The following is a 16139-nucleotide window of genomic DNA, read 5'->3' as shown; positions in this document are numbered from 1 at the left end:
GTGTCTGCTAGAAAAATCAGGGCGTATTAAGTCACTAGCTTGATATTTTGTGCATAGGCAGGAATGTAAGTTCTGCCAAAGTTTAAAGAAACTAAGTAAAGACTGTAGTTTCTTGATAGTATTTGGTGGCTGGAGTTGAGCATAATTTCCTAAAAAGTATGAGGCCAAGCTCTTGCCCTCATTTGATAGCTCATGTCCCAGGAACAGTAAACTGAGAAAGGCTATTTTAGTTTTCCTAAAATTAAATTTGTAACCAAGGGCTGCAAATCCTAGAATTATCCGATCGACCCTGGCAAGATGAATGTTGAGGTTGTCATCTGTGAGATAGATATCATCCACATACGACATTGCCTCAAGGTCAATATCATGCAATATTGATGTTACACGGGCTGAGAACAGCCCTGGGCTGTTCATGTAGTCTTGGGGCAAACGGCAGAAGTATTTTTGTGAGTCAATGTGTGTCTTTGACTCATGACACATCCCTTACTCCCACAGCTCTGTTGTCACCCTCACACAGGTCATATTTGCACTGTACAGGCTTATTGCACAAATGAACGTTAGCGTTAGCACAGTTTTGCGTGAAAAAGAATCGCGCCGGCTAGCGCCATTCCAAGATGCCGGCCGGGCGACATATTTATGGAATGGCGCTAGCTGGCACTAAATCCCTGTTAGCGTCCTTGGGAAGGAGGCATAGGGGAATCCGGGGATTGTGCGCCGAATTATGGAGCCACACTGTTTAGAGGAACAAATAGTAGAGCTGTTTTCTGGCGCAAACCCCCATGGACATGGCTCCTGCCTCCTGCCTTAGTAAAGACAGGAGCCATGCCCACCACCCCAGTGGCCATGCCCAGGGGACACGTGTCCCCTGGGCATAGCCATTGGGGCCAGCGCCATGCAGGGGGCCCCAAGTCAGTGCCCCGAGTGGGGGAAAAAAATACTTACCAGGACTTACCTGGGATGGGTCCCCCATCCTGTGGTGTCCCTGTGGTATGGGTGGGGGTGGGTGGGTGGGGGTGTCCCTGGGGCCAAGGAAGGGCACCTGTGGGCATTTTCCATGGTCTATGCATACAGGTCCCCTTACACCTGCCCATACCCAGACATTTACAAGCTTAGCGCCATTATTAAAGGCCTCCATCCCACCGTGCTGGATTTTAGCACGGGGATAAATATGGCGCTAAGGCCATATCATCCTTTTCTGGACAGGAATTCCTACCATGCATCTCATTGACACAAGGTAGCTTTTCACACCCAGAAAATGACGTTAACTCCATAACTTTGGCGCTAGACGTGTCTTGCGCCAAAGTATGAATACTGAGTTGGGTTTCAGTGCAAACCGAGTATAAATATGGGCCTCAGTATCTTGGTCACAAAGCAGAAACTGTACAATGCATGCCTTTGAATGTTGGATGCCACATCTGAAGGATAGACACATATGTACAAAAGACTCTTTTGTGGTACAGGTACATATCACAGAACCCGCCCCCCTGAAGTGGTGTGAGTCTGCATTTGTTAATCCACAGGTCCAAACATGGACAAGGAGGACACTTTCTCTACCCACCATGCCAGCTCCTTGATTGTTACTCAAATGTAATGGCGAAGTTTGTACAATGGCAGTTGCCTGTAGGGACTGTATGCAGTGGCTCACAGTGGCGTGAATGTGTTATTCCATTCAGGCCTATGGAATGTAACCTACAGAAGCCACGTAGGAGTGTAGTCTTTCATTGTGGCTCACATCATAGTGTAGCTTTATGGAGCAAAGGTTACCTGATGTCAGTAAGCTTGCTTAGTCATTGTAGGCCATCAGCAGGGTAGTGTTAGTCTGTAGATGCAAATACGTATGTCTCTAGTGATAGCTCTGTAATTATTAACTTTTGTGTTTCTCACTTGTGGAGTGTTAACAAATTGTAAAGTTCTTGCTTCATGTTAATGACATGGATGCCACTCAACCATTTGTGCCAAAACTTGTGATTGTAATCTCTTGATTTGTCTTTTTCACCCATGCATGTCAATGCCCATCAGAAGAAGGAGCTATTCAGGGCTGTCACCCGGAAGGTAAGGACCCTGGGGATCCACATCCGGCAGAGCACCCACTGCCAAAAGATGTGGGAGAACCTGAGTCGCTGGGCCCAGAAGATCACTGAGGTCCAGCTGGGGTTTCCTCCCAATGTGGGCGTGGTACCCTTCGTACCATGACCCCCCTTTGTGGCCCACATTCTGGCATTGGCCTTCTCAGACCTTGATGGGTTTTTGAGGACAGCACAACTCCCACAAGTGGGTGAGTACAGGGCATATTTCTGCCTGTCATATTGCAAAGTGAATATGGCAGGTTCTAACAGCTCCACCGAATGATTAGGGATGGACCATCAATCAATCAATCAAGGAGTCTTGTGTAGCATGGCTTGTCACCAAAGGGGGTCTTCAGGTGCTCCTGGGAAGCTTTGTGAAACATCCGTTGGCGATGGTGCTCGAAGGACCAGGTCTTGAGCTGGTTTTTGAAGTCATTCAGAGAAGGGTTGTTGGGGAGGTTGTTCCAGGACTTGGCAGCAAAGTGGGAAAAGGAGCGACCTCCAAAGCGGTGACAGTGGAAGTGGAGGATTTGAGCCTGGCCGAGGGTAGCTGAGTGGAGTTCTCTCCGTGGAAGGTGAGGCTGGTGTGATATAGGCAGGTCTGGTGGTGTGGAGGGCTTTGGAGGTGTGACCATGTGTAACACAGTAGATGAGTGATTGATTGTGTAGACATGTCATGGGTTTCATACTGATTTGCCTTGCCTATTGGCCAAGGGACCTACAATCCACAAACAATTTGCCCTCCAGGTACACCATATGGCTGTGTACATTGATCAATCAAGTACTGTTTGTTGTTGAGGTTGTAAATGTAATGCAACATACCACTACTCTTCAGTGTTATAGGCCAAAAGAAAGGTAGTGATAGATCAATGTCCTCAGCCATGTATCTGGTCCAGTGACTATATTGGCCTCTGCCACCCAGAGGCTACTTGTCTTCAGTGTATGATGGATGCTTGTGCCTCACTACTGTCTGTAATCTGAAGATGGACATCATACATGTGACAGTGAATACATTTTTTGGGAGTACAACTAGAGATCAATGCCCTCCCTTGGTAAGTGGGTAATGTGCATTGGCATTGTTTATGTGCCGTCACTGCTGCCAACATTCTTTGTGCCTATGTGTCAGCATGTGTCCCTTTCTCTTTAGAAAACATTTGAAGCTGCTGTTTCATGCATAGTCTACCTGTATTGAGGGAATAAGTTCTGTATTCTCTCACATATATGTGCATGCCAACCTGTGTGGAATAGGGCATTTACAATGGGGGTACATTTCATGTTGTGCCACAGGCAGGAGTGTGTCACCATTGATTATTGGCTGACACATACCCTCACCCATCATAGCACGTCATTTGGCAGGTACAACTGCAATAGCAATGAGGGACATAACTGGTAGGCCTAGAGTTTCAACCCACAATGTGAATTTCCATGCCATTGATGTCGAATCATATAGAAAAGTGTTCTGCAAATGTGAAAATGAGGACGGTTTGTAACCTGACTGCTGGCATGCATCATGGAGTGACGTTACATTAGAATCACATGTGTTTGGGTACAAGCATTCATCCACACACATATGGTTGCATGACCAAAATGGAGACAATGATGTAGCTTCCCATTAGGCAACATGTTGAGGGCCTTTTACAAGTACTAGCAAATCTCTGGTCCTCTCCAACATCCAAAGGTCTAATGGCTTCTACTAATGCACTCAGAGTATGTCATTGTAAGGGGTGCCAGACATTAGTGGTGATTTCCCTGAGATTTGCTGATTCATTGTGTTGTGGATTTTAGAGACATATCTGTCTTAGATTTTGCACATTTTGTGGCATATCTGAGCAAAATTAGTACTACCTCCATCACTCCATTCAAACAAAATTCACTTAGTGAAGTGTGCATTGTGGATATGTTTCAGGAGTGGCATGAGTATTTCCATGTTACCATCTCCAGGGGATTATACTGTTGTCGGCAACAGGGCATGTTCTTGAAGCATAATTTATTTTGGGGGGTGTTATTGTGCATGTGGAAAATAGATGTCTACATGACCTTGTGTGGGAACTGTGGGAATGAATTTGACATTTGAGTACTATTGTATGACAACAGGTAAGTTTGCTCCATGAGGCAAAGCATTGAAGGTAATGTGGTCTCCTACTTGCTCAATGGTTTTTGTTATCGCGCAACATCAGTCATGCAATTGTAGTTGCCTGAGATCCTGATTTTCCTATGGGCAACTGCTGACAGTTCATATGGCATGCATGCATATGGTATGGTACATTAGGTGGAGTTTTTTGCTGAGACCCACTTGTTGTCATGGCAATGTTTGCTAATCACAACTATGTTCAAGTGTGACTATGGGCATTTGATGACCCTAATTCATTTTGTATTTGCAGCGTCAGCCCAGGTAAGCAAAGAAGACAGGGCACAGCTGAGCGGGGAAGCATCTGGCCACAGGACCTTGAGTCGAGACACCACTGACACATAGGGGCCCAGTGCGTGGAGGGTGAGGGGAGTGCCACAGAGGAGACTGGATCTATCTCCTCAACATCATCGGATTCTTCCCCCAATGGCCACTCTCTAGTTGTGGTGGAACCATTGTGACATACTCCTCTACCATCTTTGCCCACTACCGCCAGTTCTATCATCACCCTCCCCTGTTGCACCCCACCTAGTTGCCCATGCTCCGTCACCCAAGAGGGTGGGGGTCTCCTTTGCTGCAGGCAGCTCAACCTCAGCCCCGTTATCCTGCTTCCCTCAGTGAGGAGGCTATTGACCTCCTGAGGAATATCTCTGTGGATCAGACAGCCATTGTGAATGCCATCCAGGGATTGGCCACATAACTGCAGCGGACAAATGCATTTCTGGAAGGCATTCATAGTGCAATATCTGGCCTACAGAGATCTTTTCAGGCTCTGGCCTCCTCACTGACAGCAGCCAGTCACCTCCCACCTTCCATCCTCCTCCAACTCCCTCTTCCCAATCCAAATCCCCATAATTCCACCTATACCATGCACAAAGACCAATCTGCAAGCACCCACCTCACCACACAAGAGCAGCACACATGAACACATGCACCACAAGACCCAACAGCATGCAATAGACACTCACACACACATCAGCCACCACTTTCCCAGGTACTCCACCACCCCCACCATGCCACTGACCACATCCACCATACCAGCAGACGCCATTCTAACAGACACACAGACATCCGCACATCTACCATACCCATAGATACCACCCCAACAGACACACAGACATCCACTATACATGCAGACACTATCCCAACAGACCCACACACATCCAATACGATAAGCTTACCTACAGGCACCACCCCAACAGACACACACACACATCCAACACTCCATCACCCAGCACTTCCACTTCCCTGTCCCAAGACATGTAAATTCCCACACTCAAACATGCAACAGACACTACCCAAACATAAGCATTCCTCATAGACATACCACCCAAGACATCCACACTGACACAGCAGACAACCACTCCCTCGACCTCCAAATCCCAAACCCCTTCTTCTGATCGTCCCTGTGTTCCTAAGCAAGATGTTATGTTTGAACTTGCTCTTTCCCCTGTTCCCTCCACCCTGTCCAAAATCCAAGAGGCCCCGACCCACATCCCAACCCATCCCTTCTACTTCCAAGTCCTCCCTTGTCACACCTGCCCCCCTGCAAGCATCCACACCCCTCCTTCCAGGAAGAAGCCCACACCTCCAAAGAAGCAGTCCACCCTTCCCAAACCCAAACCCACCCATCCCAAATCTGACTTACCCCTCCGCCACCCCGTCCAAGAATAATCTCTGAGGTTGCATGCCTGCACACTCTATGCCCCTTCCTGTGGAGGTTCCCTGGCAGTAATCGGAGTCAAGTGTTGGTACAGTACTGTGCTATCAAAGACTATCATATGGACTGGCCAGTGGCCTTGGACAATTTACAATTGGTTTGAAATAAACCGAAAGAGTTGGCTTTTTTTGGATACACATTTGTTGTGCTATTTATTTTCTACCTTCATGTTGTTCCTGCTTACTTTGGGTGGTCTGCCTACAATTCTGTCTGTTTCCGTCTGCTTGCTTACCTACTAGCTGTTGTTTGTAATATCTGACTTTCTGGGTATTGCTGGTATCACCCAAGACAAAGGTATATGTTGATTGTTTGCATATTTCAGTGTAAATACAATTGTGGTGTGATAGCATTGTGTTCTGTATGGTAAGGTCAGTATTTCATCTTGTGTGTTCCAATGTGACCATGTATGGTGCTGGACTTGTCCCCCTCATATGAACTGTAGATTCATTTCATTTGAGGCAGCTTGAGTTTTGTTTGTGCAGACATGGAGGGTGTTCAGTTGTGCTTTTAGCATCTGGCAGTGCCTGTGTCCATTTAGCTGTGTGTATCTTTCAACTACTTCATCTAGATGAATGTCCCATGCAGTTAGAGGTGTATTTCCTTTGTTGACTTGCACATCCACAATCTGCAGATTGGCATGACACTTGATTCTAGTATTATTTGTCCCAGGGAGACATGTAGGGCCAGTTCCTGTGCAAATGCTGTCTTAGGGGTGTGTGCAAAGTATAATGTGTCCCAGTGCAGCATCCTTCCTTGAGTGCTCCAGACCCCAGCATCCTTATAGTGCAGGTATTGTTTGCAAGTGAGCTTGAGATATTTGTCTCTTTGACTATTGTGCATTCCATTGTCCTTCCTTTGTGTTGCAATATGGGTATGTATGGGTCCATTGCAGGGATGTGAATGAGAGTGGTAATCCATGATACATCCATACATATGTGTGTTGAATGTGAGGGCAGTCTATGGCATGTGCACAATGTGAGTGTGTGAGTTGTATTTGTAGATGTGATGTTGCTGTGTTGTTGGTGTTGTGTGACACACTGTTGTGTACACTTCACTGTCCCTATGCATGAAATGAGCATATGTGTGTTTTTGTGTAGTGCTGCAGTGCAGTATGAGTGACCTGCCCAAAGGAGGCGATATGTGACTGTGATTGTGTACTTCTTTGTGAATGATTGTGAACCAGGACACAGTGAAGTGTACTTGATGACTGTAGCATGGCCTTCATATCATGTCGATAATGGCGCAAAGATCTGTTGTTGGGTGTAATGACACAGGTAGGTGTGCTTATTTACTGTTGGTTGTGTCCATGGCAGTGGGGATTTTGTGCGCCTTCGATGAGCAGCACAAGTGGCAGAATGTGTGTGATGGGCTCCATGGTGTCACAGGACATGTAAGGCTGCGTTCAGGTGAATGTCTCCCTTTATACCATACATTTTTACCTGTTGAGACATGGCGGGTGGACGGCCACAGTCACATTGGTGGTGTACAACTTATAAATAGTCCGGTGGAAACACTGTGGCACTCATTCAAACATTGGTGATAAATGCCGCCTACCGCTGTGGCGACAGCCGCCAAAAGACCATTGCCGTGGCTAGCAGCCATCCGCCAAATAATGACCACAGCTGGATTTCAGCCACAACCAGGGCAGAAACCCGGCTGTGGCCATGCTGGCACATGGCTTTAAGCTGTTGCTGCTACCATCAGTGTATACATGTGTAAGAATGCGTGTATAAATGGATATGTGAATGCATGTCAGTGTGAATGTGGTACAAATGTGTGCATGAATGAATGGATGCATTCGTGTATGAATGCGTGTATGCCTGTGTGAGTTAGTGTGTGCATGTGTGGTACGTGTCTGAGTGTGTGTGTGTGTAGGGGGTGGGGGATTGGAATGGGGGAGCGTGGATGGTGGGGGGCATCTGGTAAGTGTTTGGGAGAGGGGGACTCCTATCAGTGACAGTGAAGGAATTTCCTGTCACTGATGGGGCCGACCCCCATGGTTTTCGTTTTATGAATGCCACGAAAACCATGGTGGTAGGCAGGGAAAATTGCCACAGGTGATACAATAGCGGCCGCTGGGCGGGAGATTCATATCTCCAGCCCGGCAGCTGCTACCGCCATGGGGGTCAGAGGGGTACATTGACGGGTGGGCTGAAGCCAACCCACCAATGTCACAATGTGGCGGTATGTACCGCCAGCCTGTTGGCTGTACCACCGCCACATTACCACTGACCGCAGGGCTCAAAATCACCCCCTGTGTCTGCTGGCCTGTTTTGCTGCTTGGTGACAGTGACGTTCTGCACTTTGTAGTGGTGCTGGAAGAACCATGGCCATCTTTGCTCCATAGGCCAGCATGACTCCTAATACAGCATCTGATAACCAACCAGATAGCGGTCGGACTTTTGGGGAAAATCTTCAGCTGGACAAAGCTGGAAGCTGTAGCTGACAAGAGTTCCAGGCGGCATTATACTCCAATCGAGATAGGTACACTATTCCAAAAGACGAGATCGACTAGGCATGCCTAAAAATAGAAGCAAGCCAATAAAAAAAAAAAACTTTTTCTCCAGCTCCTCTTAGTATGTAGGTTCAAATTGATCTTTACATTTTCAGCTCAGCACACACCTTAATTGAAGATCTCCAGCAAAGAGACCTCTTATGAGGGCAATTGCTTCTATTTTTAGGAGTTCCTAGTCCCTCCCCTTGTCAGATAGGCACTATACCCTTTCACCTAGAGGCTGGTGACCACAAATTGCCACAGAGAAGCACATAGCTGCACAAAGTCAGGCAAGCCCGCAATGCATCTTAGGTTGATAGACAAGAAGGTTGCTCCTACTCTTCCCTGGGTTCTCTGTCAGTTTTTAGCCAAAGGTTTCTAAAGTCCCAAGTTTTGGATTTTGGCAATCTGGACAACTTTAGCACCATCTCCAATTTTCTAGAATTGGAGTGGTCCCATTTGGGGGGTTAGGACTGACTCAGTTAGGACTGACTTAGTCTGGGTCCAGTTGCGGGTTTGAGATGGAGGGAGCCTTTTCTGTTCATAAGGCTCTGAACATGAGGCCAGCAAATTTGCCCTTGGAGTTAGTCAGGGGTGCAAGTGATGAAGCAGGGCTCAATCAGCAGGGCAGGCCTCTGAGGGGTCAAGGGAGGCTCCAGTCAGCAAAGCAGACCTTCCAAGTGCAGCAAAGGAAACTTGTGTAATACATACTGTTAGAGTCCTCTTACCTGAGTAACCAGGTTCTGCAGGAACTAAGATTGCCAAGCCTATTCTCAATTAGTCAACCCTCAACATGCAAATGGGAAACAATTGTTGGTGGTTCCCCTTCCATGGGAAACGGGTTTAGGGATAAAAAATTAAGAAAGATGATTGGATAGCCTGCTTGGTGAAGCTTGGGTCTTTATGATAAGGATTTGTTTTGGGATCAGATTGCTTGATTATAATGACTGCACGATAGATGGTTTGTGGAAAACTGTGTAGACTAGTACTGCTACACACACAGAAATATAAGGAAAAACAAGATCAGTGGCATGTAATCAAAAACAATCGTACTGTACATATGTTGTGAGCAAACAATACTTTTCAAGTCTGGTGTTCATTCACTCCCCCTTGTTATAGTTCTGTTTTTCACTATTAAAGCTATAGAGCTCATTGGATTATTGGCTTACAAGAGTTATCCCCGTTGAGATCTCAGAATTTGTGTCTCTGATATAATGAGGGATGAGTTTCTTTTGTCCAAAAGGTTCTCTATTCATTAACTACAGTTTTAATTTGACCTACCAGGAGAGTTCTAAAACAAAGAAGGGTATTTGCGTTCTCAGTACACTGCACTGACCTCGTGTAGACTGTAGGTTAGGCCTTCTCAAGGTAACTTTATTTTTCTTTTCTTTTCAAGTGTGGAGATGTGGTGAAAAAGATGCCGTAACCCAAGATAAAAAATTCTCATCTGGTGCTCAAGATGGGGTGAGGGGAACAGGTAAGAAGTAGGAAGCGGGAGACAGGATTTGTGTCATGGTGTTCCTATCTCATCCATGCAGAGTAAGCTAAACTGAGGCTTGGAGACCTGGCACGGTATTTATGTACCGTGCCCCAAGATAGTGGCCAAATATTGTGAGTGCTTCAGATTTCACAAGATCTCGAAGCTCACTTAAATATCGGGAAAGAAGTTGTCAAGTAGTCCACAATAAAAGATACTATGTGTGTGGAAATGTGAGATTGTTTGTACACCAGTGGAGTGTTAGGCAAGGCATAGGGGGCATTTAGTGTATTTCTCATACACTAAGGAAGTGGCGAGCATTGGTCTGTGGTGGGACATATGAGACTGCTTGTCATGATTGAAGGAAGATGTTTTATGCAGGGCTAATTTGGGGTCTGTGATTGTTTCGCACAGGCCACATAAGTAGAGCAGGTCCTAACACTTAGCAGGCCACAGCAGTAGGCAACCCTCTTCTGGTCCTTCCCCAGGACCAGGAATTGAACTGAAGAGTATGACTGAGGGTCGCCCTTTATATACATAGTGCCTTCTTTGAAGTGCTTGAAACTTCCTGAATCCCCTGCACTTGCTCCAAGCTGGCTGCATGAACAATGCAGAAGTGACAAGTCCTTTGTATGAAGGCAGAGCACAGCCTATTCAGTTGCAGGTAGGGCTGTGCCCAGCTTTGCCCCCCATCCTGCTATTTGATAGCCCACCCAGGCACACATAGGCCCGTATTTATACTCCGTTTGCGCCGAATTTGCGTCGTTTTTTTTTACGCAAATTCGGCGCAAAACGAACGCCATATTTATACTTTGGCGTTAGACGCGTCTAGCGCCAAAGTATTGGCAAATAGCGTCATTTTTTTGCGTGAACGCCTTCCTTGCGTTAATGAGATGCAAGGAAGGCGTTCCCGTCTAAAAAAATGACGGCGACGCAAATGCGTTGTATTTATACTCCCGGGCAAAAATCACGCCCGGGAGTTGGCGGGTCAAAAAACCCCGCATTTGCGCCACTATTTAACGCCTGGGTCAGGGTAGGCGTTAAGGGGCCTGTGGGCTCAAAATGAGCCCACAGGTGCCCTCCCCTGCCCTCAGGGACCCCCCCTGCCACCCCAGCCCACCCCAGGAGGACACCCAAGGATGGAGGGACCCACCCCAGGGACATTCAGGTAAGTTCACGTAAGTATAATTTTTTATATTTTTCAATTTTTTTTGGGTGGCATAGGGGGGCCTTATTTGTGCCCCCCTACATGCCACTATGCCCAATGACCATGCCCAGGGGACATAAGTCCCCTGGGCATGGCCATTGGGCAAGGGGGCATGACTCCTGTCTTTACTAAGACAGGAGTCATGTAAATGGCGTCTGGGCGTCGAAAAAATGGCGCAAATCGGGTTAAGACGATTTTTTAGCGTCAACCCGACTTGCGCCATTTTAAGACGCCCTAGCGCCATTTTCCCCCTACGCCGGCGCTGCCTGGTGTACGTGTTTTTTTCCACGCACACCAGGCAGCGCCGGTCTGCTTGCGCCGGCTAACGCCATTCCATAAATACGGCACCCGCATGGCGCTTAGGAATGGCGTTAGACGGCGCTAAATTTTTTGACGCTAAACTGCGTTAGCGCAGTTTAGCGGCAAAAAGTATAAATATGGGCCATAATTTCTCTATTGTGTGGCCGGCTGGGGGGGGAGACAAAGTTCAAATGATAACTACACACAGTCATGTAACCCAGGAAAGACTGCAAGCACCATATAGTACAGTGCAGGAAAAGGCCAACTTTATAAAAATGGCAATTCCAAAATGGTAACTTAAAATCGGACTTTCCCATCAAAGAAGATTTTGAAATGCTTAGTTGTTTCCAATCAAACATTAGTACATATTCATTGTAATAAGGCAAACCAATGTTACCTTATCGGAGAGGTAGTCCTCAAAAGAGTGAAAAATGAATTTCAAAGTCTGTCAATACTAGAATATATAAAACATAAAAGTATATATCAAACCTTTTAACTAGAATGCACCCTGTCCCTTGGACTACTTGCGGACTACCTTAGGGATGACCTGTAAGGGGAGTTTAAGACTTGACAAGAAAATATATTGCCAAGTTGAATTGGCAGAATAAAACTGCATTCTTGCTGTAGTGGCAGGCCTGACACATGTTTTAAGGGGCTACCTAAGTGGGTGGAACAATAAGTGCAGCAGGTTCACTATAGCATGTATTGTACAGGACCTAGGTATATGGACTTATGAGTAAATTAAATATGGCAATCAGGTGTAAGCCAGTTTTAGCTTGTCTAGGAAAGAGAACATAAGTACTTTAGCACTGGTTAGTAGTAGTAAAGTGCACAGAAACATGAGGCCACAATAATAAACTCAACAAAAATAGGAGGGGGTTAAGGCAAAAAACTAGACAGGAAGACCACTCTAAGGCTGACAGGTCTAACAATGGCACTTTCGGGTGATATGATGACATTTTATGGGCACATAACTACGTCCTTGGATATATGAACAGTTTTCTGGAGTAGATGATGGCACATCGGAGAGATCCAATGCCAATTTGTGAGCATTTGCTACCACGTTTATTGTATATAATAGAAATTGTTTGACCTTAGGCATATGGAGGCTGTGTTGAGGACATCTCTTCACTATGGGGAAGTCAAATCATACCCACCCTAAATAAATTTGAGAAAACATAATGTTGTTGTCAGTGGATAGCAGCATTTAGAGCCTGACCTCAAGTCATGTGGAACACCACCTAAAATCATCAGAATGCTTGGCTTCCTTACCATTCATACATTGAAACAGAAAACCTCAGCAAACTCTGCCATTGGGCACAACTTTCCAGCAGGCTAGCTGCAGCAGGAGCACCTAGGGACGTTGATTCTGAGAAGGTGATAAGGTGATGCACATTCCAATGTGAAAGTAGGGTCATAGTCTGCAATGAGTTAGACTGATTGCCTGCAGCAACAGTGATATAAAATCATTATTGTTGCATACTGGGTAGAGGTGGACAAGCATACAACCTAACATGGAGAGCTCTGGTTTGGCTCTGAGAGCCTGTGCAAAAAAAAAAAAAATCAAAATGTCATCCTTGTGTACATATCACTTTAACTTCATCTTACATTCCTTAATAATATTTGCTTTTTTCCATGTGTTGTGTTTCTGTAGATTTTGAATGCAAACTAAGCCACTTTTAGATGTCAAGGTGAGTTCTGGTTGTGGGTGAGTGTTCTTGATGGGGCACGAGTGAAAGTGATATAGATGAGTATGAAGGTACTGTAAAGTTCCCACAGTGGAGGTTGTGGGCCTAAAGGTCTTCAGACTTCATACACATGCTGTCTTTGGCCTCTCTGCAGATCGCACAGAACAATGGTCACATATATACACATTTTACATGTGATCTTATGGGAAAGTACAGTTGTCAAAATTTGACTGTGCCAAAAGGAAATACAATGAATTGTTTAAAGCTGAGTTGGTGGGTTCGTTATGTGGAGATAATGAAATGAGGCGATACATATAAATACTTGCAGAAAAATAAAGTGACAAAACTATGTAATGAGGAAAACTATGATTTGGTGGTTATGTAGATGGAGGATTTCAGAAAGATGTAGGGAGAAAAGGGAGTAAGGGCCAGATGTAGCAATGACAGGATTTGCAATTCTGAAATTGCGAGTCGGTGCGACTCACAATTTCAGAATCGCAAATCCTGATGCAGAACGGTGTCTCAGACACCGTCTGCGACTCACTATGGGGTCGCAAAGACCCACCTCATAAATATTAATGAGGTGGGTCGCATTTTGCGACCCCATAGCGAGTCCCTGCACTCACAGGGATGGTGGCCTGCTGAAGTCAGCAGACCTCCATGTCTGTGACTGCTTTTTCAACAAAGCAGTTTTTTAAATTTATTTTGCAGCCCGTTTTCCTTAAAGGAAAATGAGTTGCAAAATAAAAAAAATAACGAAACCATTTGGTTTAGTTTTTTCAGTGTAGGCAGTGGTCCATTGGACCACTGCCTGCTCTGAAAAAACATTAACGGCAACATTCACAAAGGGTAGGGGTCCCATGGGGACCCCTTCCCTTTTGCGAATGAGTTACCACCAGTGTGACACTGGTGGTAACTGCGAAGTGCTTTGCGACCGCATTCGCGGTTACAAAGCAATTCTGCATTGCCATGCGAGTCTCAAATAGGAATGGAACACCCCTTCCTATTTGCGAGTTGCATTCACAATTTGCGAGTCGGTACCGACTCGCAAATTGTGAATGTGCATCGCAGAAGGCTGTTTGCATGGCGCAAACTGCGATTTTCACAGTTTGCACCATGCAAACGGCTTCCTACATCTGGCCCCAAGTGTCTAGTATAGAGTGACACAACAGAAGACAGTGACATGAAGTGAAACAGAAGTGATTGAGACACGTTCTCTTCCAAAGAGCCTAGAAATGAGTATTCAATCTAAAAGTTTCAGAATTGAAACATTATCAATGTTAATTATTCATAACAAAATGATCATGTTGGTACTGACACTGGGAATGCCAATAGATCAGGCTTTTCTTTAGGCAAATTACCATTGTTGTGTTACATGTTGGAATGTTGGAACATAAAACACACAGAGAGACACTTAAATACTGGCAAGGAACCATGATTTATAAAGTATAAGGTTTTATTTTCAAGCAAATAGTTATTACATAGACCACACTTCTTGTGAAGAATTTATACTTACACATGTTTGCCAATGCCTGCTTTAAAGACAACTCAACTTTTCATCCCAGTTAAAGTAATATCTGCATGAAATAATGACCAGAGTGATCTGATCAATGCACAGCATTGGAGCTCCAAACCCCTCTCAGGCCATGAATGCGGTGCTTGGATACTTGGGACACAAGACTTCAGCAACTGAAGTCAGTCTTAAATTATGTGTTCCCCCATGGTGCATTGGTTTTCCTCTACCTGAGCCCTCTCGTGTATATGAGAGTTATTAGACATAGAATCAGAATGCCAAGTCAGATCTTCAAATCTCACAACACTGCAGCACTTGCTTTCCTTAAACTTTGTGTTGACTGTCACCCATCTGATTCTACAGTGTGAAAGTAGGTCACAGAGCCATTGTTTTGGTGGTTTCATATAGGGATGGGTAGAATTTGCAGAGTTGTACTTCGCGGAATTCTGCAAAGTTACATAAAATCTCTGTAATATTCTATGGAGTTTTGCACACCCCAAAAAAATACATGTGCTTAAAAAAGAAAGCACCATCAGTTTATAAACATGAGGAAACTCTACCATCTAGTGGAAGGGCAGTATAATACAAACAGACATAATATGGATAGGATTCTCAGACGCTCAGTGGGTTTTAGTAATTCCGTCACTTGAAAGCAGAGTTGGATCTGCAACGAGCTTCACTTAAAGTTTTGTCACATCAGGTCTTTGATATGAGTGCCAGTTTTCCTGGTAAAAATAACCAACGTGCCTGACTGATGCATGTATACATGTACACAAAGGACACAAAGGAAAGTAGTGCTGTATGATTAAATGGCGGTTGTGTCTATGATGGTGTGTAAGTGCACCTTTGCTGTCCTCCTGCCATATCTGGGACAGCACCAAGAAACCATTTCCTCAGCTATGTGAAGCTTGATATGGTTGTTAAAGCAAATTAAGGAAAACACTGTCACCTGCTGGCAAACACTGACAACAGACTATGGCCCTCATTATGACATTGGTCACAAAGACCGCCGGTCTGGCGGCCGCCAAAAAACCACAGTGGCGGCGGCAATCTGCTCGCCCAATTACAACACATAAAAACAAAATCACCAGAATACAGCTGCTAAACTGACACCATCAGGCAGAGCCACGGCGGTAGAGATTCAGAGCGCCCACTCACACGGCCACAGCAGAACAATACCGCGCCCCTTAATACAACCCACAAATCAGCACAGCAGGCATAGCCTGTCACTAATCCTTTGGCGGTCGGGAGTGCGGCGGCCAAGATGGCACCTCCACTGCACCATAACACAACATAGACCAATTTGAATACCCCACACCTGAAACACATACACACACCACATCCCACCTATTAAACACATACATACATACATAACACACAAACCCTTGCCATGACAATCAATTGACAGACATTGCACATCCACTTTTAGGTCTGCACTGCACACAGATATCACAGGCACCTGCACACCTCTCACGCATCACACTTCACTTAAATATTTAACACTCACACACACATCACACTCACCACGTCCCAACTAAAGAACCCC

Source organism: Pleurodeles waltl, chromosome 2_1 (genome assembly GCF_031143425.1).
Source record: "Pleurodeles waltl isolate 20211129_DDA chromosome 2_1, aPleWal1.hap1.20221129, whole genome shotgun sequence".
NCBI lineage: Eukaryota > Metazoa > Chordata > Amphibia > Caudata > Salamandridae > Pleurodeles > Pleurodeles waltl.
This window is presented reverse-complemented; position numbering follows the sequence as displayed.